This window comes from Pituophis catenifer, unplaced genomic scaffold (assembly GCF_029215685.1).
Source record: "Pituophis catenifer annectens isolate HBS135680 unplaced genomic scaffold, rPitCat1.0.hap2 SCAF_3, whole genome shotgun sequence".
Lineage (NCBI taxonomy): Eukaryota > Metazoa > Chordata > Lepidosauria > Squamata > Colubridae > Pituophis > Pituophis catenifer.
In genome coordinates this window covers 40,376,364-40,390,056 of record NW_027256883.1, presented here as the reverse complement: position 1 = coordinate 40,390,056, position 13,693 = coordinate 40,376,364, and the positions used below count along the sequence as shown (strand labels likewise).

Below are 13,693 nucleotides of genomic sequence, written 5' to 3'. Positions count from 1 at the left end.
TTTTTGTTTAGAAATATTAATATTACTTAAAATTCTGTAGAAATCCTGATGCATTTGGAACATATTTATTGCACTATTACTAATAGTATTAAAGCACCTGGCATTTGCTTCTATTTAACTAGAACAAATAGACAGACTTCAGTCTATTTTAATACAGAACTAGTAGACAAAAGGCACATTTCCTTCCAGTGGATCACATTATTTATCTAGAGCAGTCAATAGAAGGGCATCGTGTTATAAGACCATTATTTTTGTTGACAGAGTCCATTTTTTTATAGCTTTCATGGCAACGTCATTATAAGCACAAGAGGAAACTATACCCAATACATTCTAAGACAGATTTGGACTAACTGCACAGAATTTAAGCAGGCAATATTTAGTTCTTGAGAAATTAATATAACTCCTTTCTGAGACCTCATTTATAAATGAAGACATGATAATGGTAACTGTAGTTAGAAAACAAAATAGAAAAAGCAAACAATCCAATACCTATTACCTAAGATAGGGTCTCAGCTTTCTAAAATTCAAACTTTTGAGAACAACTGATAACAGTATACTGCTTTGGCTTGGTGTTTACCAGAACTGGACAATTATTTCTGGAACAGAATTTGGGAAAATTGATATTATTTCCTAACACTATTACATGTTATCTGTATAGTTTAAGCCTTTCTAGAATTATAATATCACTACAGGAAACAGGACAGAATAAAAATCAAATTGATTGCTCTAATATTCTTTTCATTGCAGAAAGTCCACAGTTGATAAGACTGTAGGAAATGAAATGTTGAAAGAGATATCTAGGGTGATATTGATGAAAGATAAGGAGCAAATAGAACCCAATCAACCCATAATTGAGTATGTAATTTATTTTATTGAATTTAGAAGCTGGCCAACTTTATGAGATTATGCATAGTTTACATGTTAAAAGTTGCGGGGGGCGGGGGGGGGGGAACGCAGTAATATTATCAGGGAAAAAAAATAACATGGACATCCAGAAGAAAAACAAACCCAACACATGGGAGGAAAAATCAATAGAGGCTCAACCACCAATCTAACCCCAAACTTGGGAAATAAATCAGGTTTTCAAAGACATGGAAAGACAGAACTACAGGAACACGAGAGAAGTGGTATGCATCCTATGTCCTGACAGATTACACTGTTTGCCTAAAGGAACCTTAAGTGTTTCTACCCTGCTCAATCTTACTGGGCCAAAACTATTGGAGATAGATAGTCCTATAAATAATTATGCTTTGAAAGGCTTTATAATTGTTAGTAACACTTTAATTGTGCTTGGAAGCCAATTGGCAACTGGTGCAGCTCACAGAGCAATGGTCATGGTGCCCATTACTAACTGCACTGCTACATTCTGGAACAGCAGTAGTTTACAAGTGGTTTTCAAGAGTAACCCCATATAAACACTTTGCAATGGTCCATGTGTGAGTCCCAAAGGTGCTTTTTCAAAAAACTTGAAACTGGACTTTCTTTGTTTTTTCCTTGAAGATGTTTCACTACTCATCCAAGAAACTTCTTCAGAACTGAAGACAAGCATGGTTATACTTTGTAATTTTCTCGTTTTATTACTGACTTTAATACATATTTTATTAGTAGAGTTTAATCCAAAAACATACACTCTAAAAAGGATATTCAGCAAATTCCCATACAACTCTTCAATACTAGCAATTAGATTACATTTGTAGAGATAGGATACACAATTAATTTCAAAACATACATATAAGTAGAATGAATCTATGTACTCCACACAGTCTCTTAGGGATGTAAGGATTTCGAACAAGAACAAAATATTTCTCCCTTCCCCATTCTCTCTTTTTTCTTCTTTCTCCCTGATACACACACACACACACACACACACACAAACACAAATATGCAATGGAAAGTTTCAGCTCAAAGCATTTTCTATTTAAATGCAAATTTGATTTTTTTAAAAGGGTTCTTCAGTAATCTAACCTAAAATGCTCAGATAAAATCAATCTGAAATGGTACAGGCAATTAATGTTATATGAATACTTTAGTCTACTTTTTATTTTGTATCCTCGATGCATGCTTTTATTCTGCTTAGGCCTCTTTTTAATCACTGAGTTCTATAAAATATTATAATAAGTTTAATATCCCTAATGTTAAACAAAATACTAGCTAATAAAAATATATATACTTCAGAAAAAACATGATGTGATCTATTATAAAATTTTTGAGTGGAGGAGGGAAATAAACATTTATGAATAGCATTATAATAACTATATGTGATATGTTTTTATTATATTTAGGCAGGAGAAGGAAAACAATCTTCAAGAAATTGAAATTTCTACATTATATTGACACAAGGACAAACTCTTCAAACATAACTCATCAGTGTTGATACTTTCAAATACATAAAACATTACATCTGCTCCTTCAATGCATGGTACAGGCTGTAAATCTTCAAAAGAAAAAGAGTTCAATGTCATTTCAGCCACTGTAAGCTACAGTTTACAACAGAAAGATAAAAATAGTCACACACTGTCACTGACATCTACACCACTTTTCTACCGCAGTATTTCTGTGTTCTAATTTATCTTTGTGGCTGAAGAACAGGCAATCAATTGTAAGCAACAAATGTGGTTTGATTCTAGTCAGCAGCAATTTTCTCCATCCTTCAAATATATGTATATATTAACACCCACTTTCAAGCAATCTTCGGGGGGGGGGATATTAAGTCTTAAAAATAAGTTCTCTAAGCAGGTTGAAAAAGATGCTAGCTATGATAACTTAAAAATAATTTTAAAATATGCCTGGAACCTTATACACATTTAAGACGCACTATATTTTCATGATTCCACCTTTATTTTAAAGGTGTACCCTGCCTCCCCCACCAAACAGAAAAAAATAATCAGCCCCTCTTTTGTAGCATCACATAGGCATTTTAACACAAAACATATTAAGTATCTTAATAAGAAGCTATTTTGAATGGTATTTGTTCTCTTTTGTTAAGATGTTTCAGATATGGTTTCATTATTCATTATTTCTTATTTACTGGGTTGTTCACAATGCCTTAGAAATACCCATTTTCTGTGCTAAAATAAGAGAGTAGTTCCTCTTACTGATTTATTTCCATGAGCAGATGATGATGAAGAAGAGGAGGAAGAGATAGGAAACTGCCTGATATTGTACTATTTTTATTTTTTTATGGTCCTATAGTCACAAGAAGGGACATTATAGGTATAAAAGGGTATAAGATTATTGACTGGGAATGTATTATTTCTGAAACCAATTCAAAGTGTTTGATGATATTTAAGGTTCTTTATACTGTAGCTTGGAATGAGGATAATTTATGAAAACCACAAATTTTAGACCAGTAACTATGAAATGTTATGCTTCTCAATGTCTTGAACAACTTTTGATGACTGATGGTCTAGACCAGTGTGTCAAACTCAAGGCCCATGGGCCAAATCTGGCCTGCGTGGTACTTAAATCTGGTCCACGGGGCCACTTTGGAAACAACGAAGAACCAACACGTGGTGTCTCTGCCAACGGAAACACAGGAAAGATGGGAAGAGAACAAGGAAGGAAAAGAAAGAAAGAGGGAAGGAAGAAGAAATGAGAATGAAGAAGGAAGGAAGGAAGGAAGGAAGGAAGGAAGGAAGGAAGGAAGGAAGGAAGGAAGGTTATAATGAGAGGGAGGCAGGGTCTGAGGGAAGTCCTGCGTTAGCACTTGGCCACCACATGTTCCCCTGACATGAGTGATGTAAGCTGGCCACTCCCACCCTGGCCACTCCCCCCCTAGTCCCCTAATGTCAAGCACAACCCTGATGCACACCTTAATGAAATCGAGTCTGACACCTCTGGTCTAAAATATGGAACAAGGGAGGCTTGGTTAGTGAACACTTGTTCAGTGACCATTCAAAGTTACAAAAGTGCTGTCAAAAATAACTTTATGATCAATTTATGACCATTTTCAACATTCACAGTCTTCCCTAGTCACATGATCACCATTACAGTACTTGATGTTCAATCTGCTGTTTTTTATTTTTTCCCCCCCAGCCATGTTATTTTTGTTTGCCCCTCATCAAAACCATACTCCACTTCTAAGTCCAGACAAAATATGAATGGCATCCACTATATCTTGTTCTTTTTACAGGATCAAGAAGGTATGTTTTAAACACAAAAATAAAACCTTAGTAGTGTAAATAAAGTTCTTGCCTGCTTATGATTTTTATCTTCTAAATTCTAGCACTCTTAATTTGCAAGTTAATTGAAGCTAGAAGTACATTCAACTAAATAAGTAAGTTCTGTGACTTGCTAGTCCATTTCTCCCTTTTTATTTTTGCAGCTTTTTTAAAATATAAAGTGTACTTTGAATATATAATCAAGTACAGCATAGATATATCTATGATGAGTAAAATAATGAATATTTTCCTTTCTTTTCCAGCAGCTTGTTGAAGCTGAACTGCTTATGTAATCATACCCATAACTGGCCTGATTCAAATGTACGAACAAATCAAGGTTTGGCACTATATAAATATGACTGATTAAATAAACACTACTTTTGTGATGATCTTTCTTATTCCATGTGCTCTAAACCAGAGTTTGAAATTCAGAACCAATAAAACAATGACTTGCTCTTGCACAACAGCATAATATAATGATATATTCATCCTGAAATAGTAATTTTGCTGGTTTAATTTCAGTGGCAAAGAAGGAACTATTGCATGTGATAATGAGGAACACATGAACCCGGGTTCATTTACACATTAGCTATCCAAATCTTTTAAAAACTGCAAATAATGTTCAAACATTATGAAGATGCCATTAAATTGTGTATCATCAGTAAATGTCACCAAGAACTGATTATAGTATATATAATTGAAGAATGGAGAATTATATCATAGCAAGTCATTTGATTCTAAAAGCAAGTCTTAGATTCCAAATTATAATGCCAAATTTTAGCTAGGTAGAAAATACTGTTGAATTAAAAATGTATGTAATGATCCCTTTTGCTTTATTCAATAACTAAGTACTGAGAATGGAAGCTTGTATATGATTACATAAAAGCCAAATCTAACGTATTATTCTTCAACTTCCATTATGGGAGCAATGAAATAGCTGACTTCCCAATCATATTACAGATTTCTATCACACTGAAAGCCTCTTTATAAGCACAATGAGCAATCTTTGCTTAATCATAGTACAAGTGTACATAACTTCTGAGCAGAGAAATCATCCAAAGCCTGTCAAACAGTGTCTTTACATGTCAAACAATCAGAAATATGAACTGACAGAGACATATTCAATTTCACATTCACTTCAAAATCAATGCTGGAAACATGCCCATAAAAATGTGCAGTATGAGCAGCAGTGCATGCCCAAATATGTTGCTTGTGTCTTCAGGGCAAGAGAATTCTGCTGTTAGCACCAGTTGCCACATAGGCAATCAAGTAAGCTTCTATAGGAAAGGCATTCCACAATCAAAGTGCCACTTCTGAGAAAGCCCCCTCTGTTATTTTATACTTTATATTGTATCTTCAATTAAAAAGAGTATTTAAGAAAGGCCTTAAATGACTTGAAAACATGAGGAAATATGAGATGAAATGCTTTTTCTGATGTCACTGATATTGATTCAGAGGCAAAAACTGTAATAACTTTTAGTTTTAAACAAATAAATTGAACATGTAATAAAAATTATGCCTCTTAATTTAATGAAATCAAACTGAGGAACTAGGACAGTTAACTAATGGTATTAACACAAAAATTCAATAAGAACTACCTTCAATAATTATTTTCATGATAATGAACCAGATAATTGACTTTTAACCAGTTTAATTATTTCAGGAAAAAATGCACAGTCTGCTGCAATAAAACTTAAAAATATAAAATGGAGCACATCAATGGGGATGTGCTTTAATAAATATTTCATTTTTTCATTCGCACCTTGGCTGCCCCCACAGCATAACATGGCAACTAGCCATGGGGTACATCCTAGCAGGATCTAGGACTTTTCGTCTCTGACTGTTCATTCTCCTCAGGCATTTCTCCCCTGACTTATCTCCTCAACCAGCACACGTCCAGTCATTTGCCCTGGGCAATGGGCCACCGGCCACTGCGTCCCACACCCTTCAACACAGACCATTCACAGAAAGAGTGTTCATCCTGGGTGTTCCGCCCTCCGTGACAATTAGCCCCCAACCAATTGGCTAGAGGGAGAATAATAGAAATCCAGCGAAAGGATAGAAGTGTAAAAGAATTTGCCATTATGCCTTCCTCCCTCCCTCTCTCTCTTCTGCCCCCCCCCAGGCTCCTCTCTACCTCCCCCCACATCAGCACCAATAGAGAGAGGAACAGTTGGTTTACTTGGAAATAAGTCTCACTAAATTCAATGCTAGGATTGCAGTGTGAAATATTCACCTAGTATTTCAAATGGAACAGTTGGTTTACTCAGACGTAAGAATTCTTTAGAGGACAATTAATAGAAATGCAGCAAAAGGTGTAAAAGAATTTGCCAAAATGCCTTCTTCCCTCCCTCTCTCTCTCTCTTCCCCCCATCAGCTTCCTCTCTATACCCCCCAACAGGAACAGTTGGTTTACTCAGAAGTAAGAATTCTTAGAGGACAATTAATAGAAATTCAGCGAAAGGAGAGAGATGAAAAAGAGTTCAGACAGTGATGCTGTTACTGAGCGGACTAAAAGCCTCCCTCCCTCCCTCCCTCCCTTCAACCAGTTAGTTAACCAAGTCTGGAAGGGTCCAATAAAAGAGAATTTTTCCTTCCTTCCTTCCTTCCTTCCTTCCTTCCTTCCTTCCTTCCTTCCTTCTTCTTTCCATCCATCCATCCACCATAACAGCATAACATGGCAACTAGCCATGTTTGAGGCTCCTCTAGAGCGGTGGAGCTTAGTGAAAGTTATCTCTGTTTGTCTGTGTCTATGTGTGAATTCCAGCAATGCCTCGCTGATAATTGTGGAGACGGAGTGGGCAACTGCATGGGGCGCTTCCATTCCTCCCAACCCAACTCTGAATGAACAATCAGAGACGAAACATCCCATTCCGATCCTAGCATACTCCTAGCATACTTCACTCATGACTTCCAGTCACCCTCACTTCCCACCTTAATAGCAAAATAGGATTTTAGAGAGTTAAATGTTTGTTTTACTTTCAATTTAACTTTTTCTCTAAAATACAAATCTTGTGTGTGTGTGTGTGTGTTTATGTGTATACATCGGATATTTCTATGATACAATTGCATTTTTTATTGAATAAAATATGATGTTATTGTAGAACCTTAATTTTATTTATATCCTATATTTAGATATATATCACAGTGAATTAAAAACAGCTTACTTCAAAATAAGTGGAAGTAATATGTGCCCTAAGGCAAGATCTCAGTAAAGGCCATACAAGCTGAAATATTGTTGTTGAAGTCCATACATATGGAGGTTGCCTCAGCTAAAGAAATGTGCCCTAAGGCTGTATTCCATATCACACTTATTTGAGAGAAAGTCTCATTGAACATTTTGGGCCTTCCGAGTACATATATATTACATTGACGCTTAATGTTACAGTAGCATTATTGAAATGTTCCCCATTTACAAGAACCTCTAAGAATATAGCAATTGGACTACCAATATTGATGAAATACTTATAAGCAAAAAAACAAAAAAAAAAAAAAACGGATCTGTAAAGGTTGTAACCAAATTATGCCAGCAAATTTAGAGAACAGTACAGTGGCCTATAGATTGGAAAAGGCTAATCTTCATAGCAGTATCAATAAAATTGTTCAATATTCTCAACTATTGTACAATATTCTTAATTTCACATGCTAGCAAAATAATGCTTAGGATCATCCAATACAGATTAGAGGGCTACCTGGAAAGGATAATACCTGATGTTAAAGCTGGTTTTAGAAAAGATTAAAGAATAAATGACAGAATTGCTGAGGAACACTGATGATTGAGAAAGCCAATGAACATCAAAAAAAAAAAAAAGCTAATATGCCCTTCATTAACTGTCGAAAACCTTTTGATTGTGTCAACCCTGTTCAGCTCTAGAATGCTTTCAGAAAAATTGGAATGCTAGAATGTATCATGTATGATTTTGTCCTCATACAAAATCCATACACAGGTCAGGAAGCCACAGTCCAAATGAAATATGGTAAAGCAAACAGGTTCCAAGTTGGCAAAAAATCAAAGAAGGCTGTATATTTTCTCCATATTTATTTAATCCCTATGCTGAATATATGTTGAAGGAGCCTATACTGAAAAATGATAAGCAAGGTTTAAAAGTTGCAGGTGGAAAAGTAACATACACTATGCTGATGCTTATTAGTTGAAACTAAAAAGACCTGCAGTCAAGAAATATGTCCTAAACTAAGGAAGGGGTTGCAATGAAAACCTTGAAAAAGATGCTATGATATTTCTCTACCTACAAAAATCGGAAGTGTAATTGAGTAAACAATTCTGTAAAGCTGAATAAATTTCCCGTTTAGAGCCATAGAAAGCTAGATGTCTCCTTTTGCAGTGGGATAGTGTTACAACGGAGATCGGCAGAGATGCAGGATCCTGGCTGCCAAATTTCTCTCTTGATCAAGGAGAGATCTTTGAAATGGCCCATGTGATTCTGCACAGCCACTTCTCATTAATAAACCACAAGAACTGATGTTTTGTGTCACCTTATGACTTGAGTGGGACTTGAGGGAGGGACAATCCTTTCTTGGAATCATGAATGCAACCTTTTTTAAGGACAAGAAGCCTCACCTCTTAAAACACTTTTTATTGCTTTGGAAATAAACACAAACACTTTGGATCCTTCAGAACAACAAATATTACTCCATGGTATTACTTTAAAAAATCTTTGAATACAATTTTAAAGATGGGGAAAATATTGTTTTTTTAATCAAACAGCAAAAGGGTGCTTAGAATATTGATTTTTGACAGTTAATAATGGATTAAGAGTTCAGATGGAATTGAAACTATAATTTTAAATCCTTTTTGTGGGAATCTAGGATTGTTTGTATTTTCTGAAGTGAAAACAAGATGCAATGGAACTTTTATGGATAGACAATAGAGGGTAGTAGAGAATAGTAAAGGGTAAAAGCAATGGTGCAAAATTATGAAAAATGGTTGATAGTTTATTAAGGAAGCAACAAAGTAGAAATTAATTTGGATAAATCTGAAATTAATTTTAATGTAGATATTTGATGTTTCACTATCTAAAGGAAATGTACAATTACTAAACCAGAAAAGTGATGTAAATAACTTTTCTTTACTGGATATACAAAAGAAACCTTTTAAAATCTTGAAGGACTTTTCGAGCAGTGATTTTAAAAAAACCAAACTGTTCTTACTAGATATATAATAGAGGTGTGTTAAAGTACTGAAATATTTCTTGAGAAAGGACAAAAAAAAAAAAAAAGATAAGAAATCAAGTCCTGAGTTAAGAATCAAGTTAGTTAAAAGCATAAGTAAGACATACATTATTAATTTATTCAATCAAGGTTACAATAGATGTACCTGGCAACATTTACTGGACTTTTGGTGATAAGGGACAAATGCAAGGGTTTTAGCTTTTGTTTTGTAGTTAATAGGTAAGATATCATTAATCTATATGTACCTTTAGTAACACCCAATGCCAAAAAGAACAAATTACCCATATCAATAAGGAAACTCCAATCCCAAAAAAATCCCTTTGGCAGAAAAATAAAACTGGCTATGTAGCTAACTTCAAAAACCTTATGCTGCCAAATAAAAACAGAATGTTCCAATTATCACTGCAAACAGGAGGAAGAGCTGTTACACACAAAATCTAATTGTGCATTCTATAATTTTGTAAACGCTAAACTTAAAGACTCAAAAACTATTCCACCTCTAAAAGGGCAAAATGGTGAAGATTGTAACAATGATGCTGTTAAAGCTAATCTCTTCAACACTTTTTTCAGTTCAGTCTTTGTCAACAGCAATGGCATCTGTCCCTCATTTCCTAATCGTACCACAACCAACTGCAATGATCTAATCCACTTTGATTTTACTGAAGATACCGTCAAAAAAGCACTACACAAACTAAAGCCATTTTTATCTGTTGGTCCTGATGGAATATGTGCCTACTTTCTAAAAAAGCTCTCCTCCACCATAGCTGAATCTCTAAGCACCATCTATGAAGTATCTTTTAGAATGAGCTCCTTGCCTGACATATGGTCATTAGCAACAGTTATACCTATCTTCAAAAAAGATGACCCCGGCCTTTTTGAGAATTGTAAACCAATATCCCTTTGCTGCGTCACCTGTAAAGTCATGGAATACATCATAAACCAATCCATCACCCTCAAATTTGGTTTCAGGAAAAATTTGTCATGTAATCTGCAACTCATACATTTGGACCTCTCAACTCGACCAGGGTAAAGCAATAGATGCAATCTACATAGATTTCTTCAAAGCCTGTGATTCAGTGGTGCATCACAAACTTCTGTTAAAACTAAATTATTATGGCATTTCTGGATCTTTGCACAAGTGGATAGCTACATTCCTATCAAACAGGCATTAAGTAGTTAACATTGGAAACGCTATATCAAACCCTGCACCAGTTAACAGTGGTGTTCCCCAAGGAAGCATTCCAGGACCAACACTCTTTCTGCTTTATATTAACGACCTTTGTGATCATATTACAAGCAGCTGCGTCCTCTTTGCCGATGATGTAAAACTATTTAACACCACAGACAATTCTACTACCGTACAAGTTGACCTCAATTATGTATCTGAATGGTTAAACAATTGGCAACTCCAAATCTCTGCTAACAAATGCTCAGTCCTGAACATTGGCAATAAAAATCAGAACATCAAATACAAGCTGGGCAGAAACGATCTAAAAGATGACCCACACTCTGTCAAGAACCTAGGAGTACTCACTTCAAAAGATCTAAGCCCAGAGCTCACTGTAACAACATTGCTAAAAAGGCATTAAGAGTTGTCAACCTTATTTTATGAAGTTTTCTCTCTGGTAACGCTATACTTCTAATTAGGGCATACAAAACCTTTGCCAGACCTATCCTTGAATATTGCTCACCTGCCTGGAACTCACATTATATTTCAGACATTAATACATTAGAGAGAGTCCAGAGGTATTTTACAAGAAGAGTACTCAACTCCTCTGCTCGCAATGAAATCCTTAAACCACCAGGCTTGAAATTTTAGGCCTGGATAACCTTGAACTACACCGTCTACATTCTGACCTAATCTTAGTACACAAGATTATCTACCTTAACGTCCTACCTGTTAATGACTACTTTAACTTCAACCACAGTAACACAAGGGCTATCAACAGATTCAAACTAAATGTAATTCACTCTAATCTTGATTGCAGAAAATACTAGTACAATTAGTACTAGTACAATTTAATAATTAAATAAATAAATAAATATGGTGCGAATGTAGGGACACGGTGGCTCAATAGCTAGACGCTGAGCTTGTTGATAAAAAGGTCGGCAGTTCAGTGGTTTGAATCTCTAGTGCCACGTAATGGGGTGAACTCCTGTTACTTGTCCCAGCTTCTGCCAACCTAGCAGTTCGAAAGCACACAAAAAATGCAACTAGAAAAATAGGGACTACCTTTGGTGGGAAGGTAACAGTATTCTGTGCACCCTTGGTGTTTAGTCATGCCGGCCACATGATCATGGAGACGTCTTCGGACAGTGCTGGCTCTTCAGCTTTAAAACAGAGATGAGCATCACCCCCTAGAGCTGGGAACGACTAGCACATATGTGTGAGGGGAACCTTTACCTTTAATTATGGTGTGAATAGAATATATGCTGTGACCTAAGAAATAGTGATAAAATTGTTTGTGCTTGTGATGGAAAAGTTACTTTTTTCTTTTTTACACTATATTTGTTTCTTTTTCTTCTTTTTCTTTTATTGTCATATTTTTGTAGTTTATATTCTCTATTTGTAATCTTTAAAGAATTATCTTAAGTTGAAACAGCAACATGCAAAAATACTAATATATACTTTAAAATTTGATATTGGAAAAACTTGGTTAGTGAGAAAAAAATCCAAATGATTACAGAATAAATAATCCATAGTCAAAACACAAATGGCAACGCTCAAACTACCTTATTTTGGACACAAAGATCCAGTTCCCTTGATAAGTCTACAACATTGTTCTTTCAGTGAGATAGGCAAACTCTAAATTTGATATATAAATTAAATAAATAAATGTTGGAAAAAGTGAAAGGAAAGATAAAAAATGGTGACCAGCAGAAAACAAATGCAGCATTGGGCTGAAGTGGATGACAAATTATCTTGGAGAAGCTCTGTCTATTTAGAGGCTAAAATTCTTTACTATGTTGATGTCATATATTAATTAATTAGTCCAAGCCCTCTGCCCTCTTTTATGTTAAAAAGTCTTACACCTGTTTTTTTAATTGAACAAAGCAGTTTTGCTTGATTTTTCAACTTAGCCACTCTAATTAATATTATAGCTGCTTATAACTCCTAATTTTTAATTGTTATTATATTAATGTTCTCCTTATAAGTAGCAGTACAAATTAGAATTGAATAAAATAAATGTTATCTGATATTTTCTAAAAGTGATACCATTACTCAGAAAATATTATTTTTAATATTATATTCAACATGTATAAATGCTAAAGTACTGCTGATTTGAAATTCCTGTATCAGAGACTTCGATACTGTTACAGTTATCAAAAGGAAATAAACTCCATTTTTAAAAGCCCAACAGATCTTACAAGGAAAAAAGAAAGAAAATCAAGAATCTAATGAATGCTTTTATTATTAATCACAAATTTTCTAACAATATACTAGCATAGCACTCTGAGATTTCAGCTTACTGTTTAACAGTTTCAGACTAATTTTATTAACCTGTACATCTGAGAGAATCAACCCCTCTGGGTTTAATTAGAAGAAAATTCAATTTAAATCTAAATGTCAACAGTGGTTACTAATTATGGCAGGGCCTGGACGAGACACTCAGTCTGTAATCAGGCAATCCTACAGTTACAATTAAAGGGCTTTTTTGAGAACATACATTAAACACAAACACAAACATGGGACATAGAACTGGATGCCTTTAGTATAAACTAAGAGCAGGCATGCAGGTAAAATTTGTTAAATTAAATTATAGAAATGACTGAAACATACAGCTGAATCATAAAGCAGCTACAAAACTAGGTCAGGGTCACAACCACAGATCATTGCTCCTCCTCTAGCACACAAAATAAATATTCCCTCTAAAGGACAAACCAATCTTTTGTTATGCCCTTTGTCAAGAACACCTTATTGCAAAGTATATTTATTTGCAGTTTTCATAGCTGTGAGCAGGACTAAATTAATTTCCTTGGATTTGACTTCATTTGCAACTCCATCATTAAAAAACAGATTCATTGATTTAAAAAAAGGCAGAGAAAAAAAAAAGCTACAGCAAATTGAAAATGTTTTCATGTGCATATTCCAAAAGCTACTCTTATGTTACTCAAGAGTATTAAACTGAGATTAGACAAAATGTTAAAAAGTTTTAAAAATGCTTGCTGTGTTGGATGAAAAATAACAAAGGAGAGTCTTAAAGCTATTCATTGGGCATCGCAATATTTGTCCAGACCCTGAACCTGAGTTAGGCAGTCTTGCCCTGGAAACTTCACTTCCACCTGAATTGATGGTAGTGAAGCCTGGACTAATCTATAAAGCTACACTATAAATACTGTTG

At 34.8% G+C, this 13,693-nt stretch overlaps 1 protein-coding gene across 1 annotated transcript in view; it reads right to left on the bottom strand.

Moving 5' to 3' along the window:
• The window catches only part of TOX (thymocyte selection associated high mobility group box), a 195,559-nt gene that overhangs the window by 121,368 nt on the left and 60,498 nt on the right, over window positions 1–13,693 (bottom strand). The window lies entirely within an intron of this gene.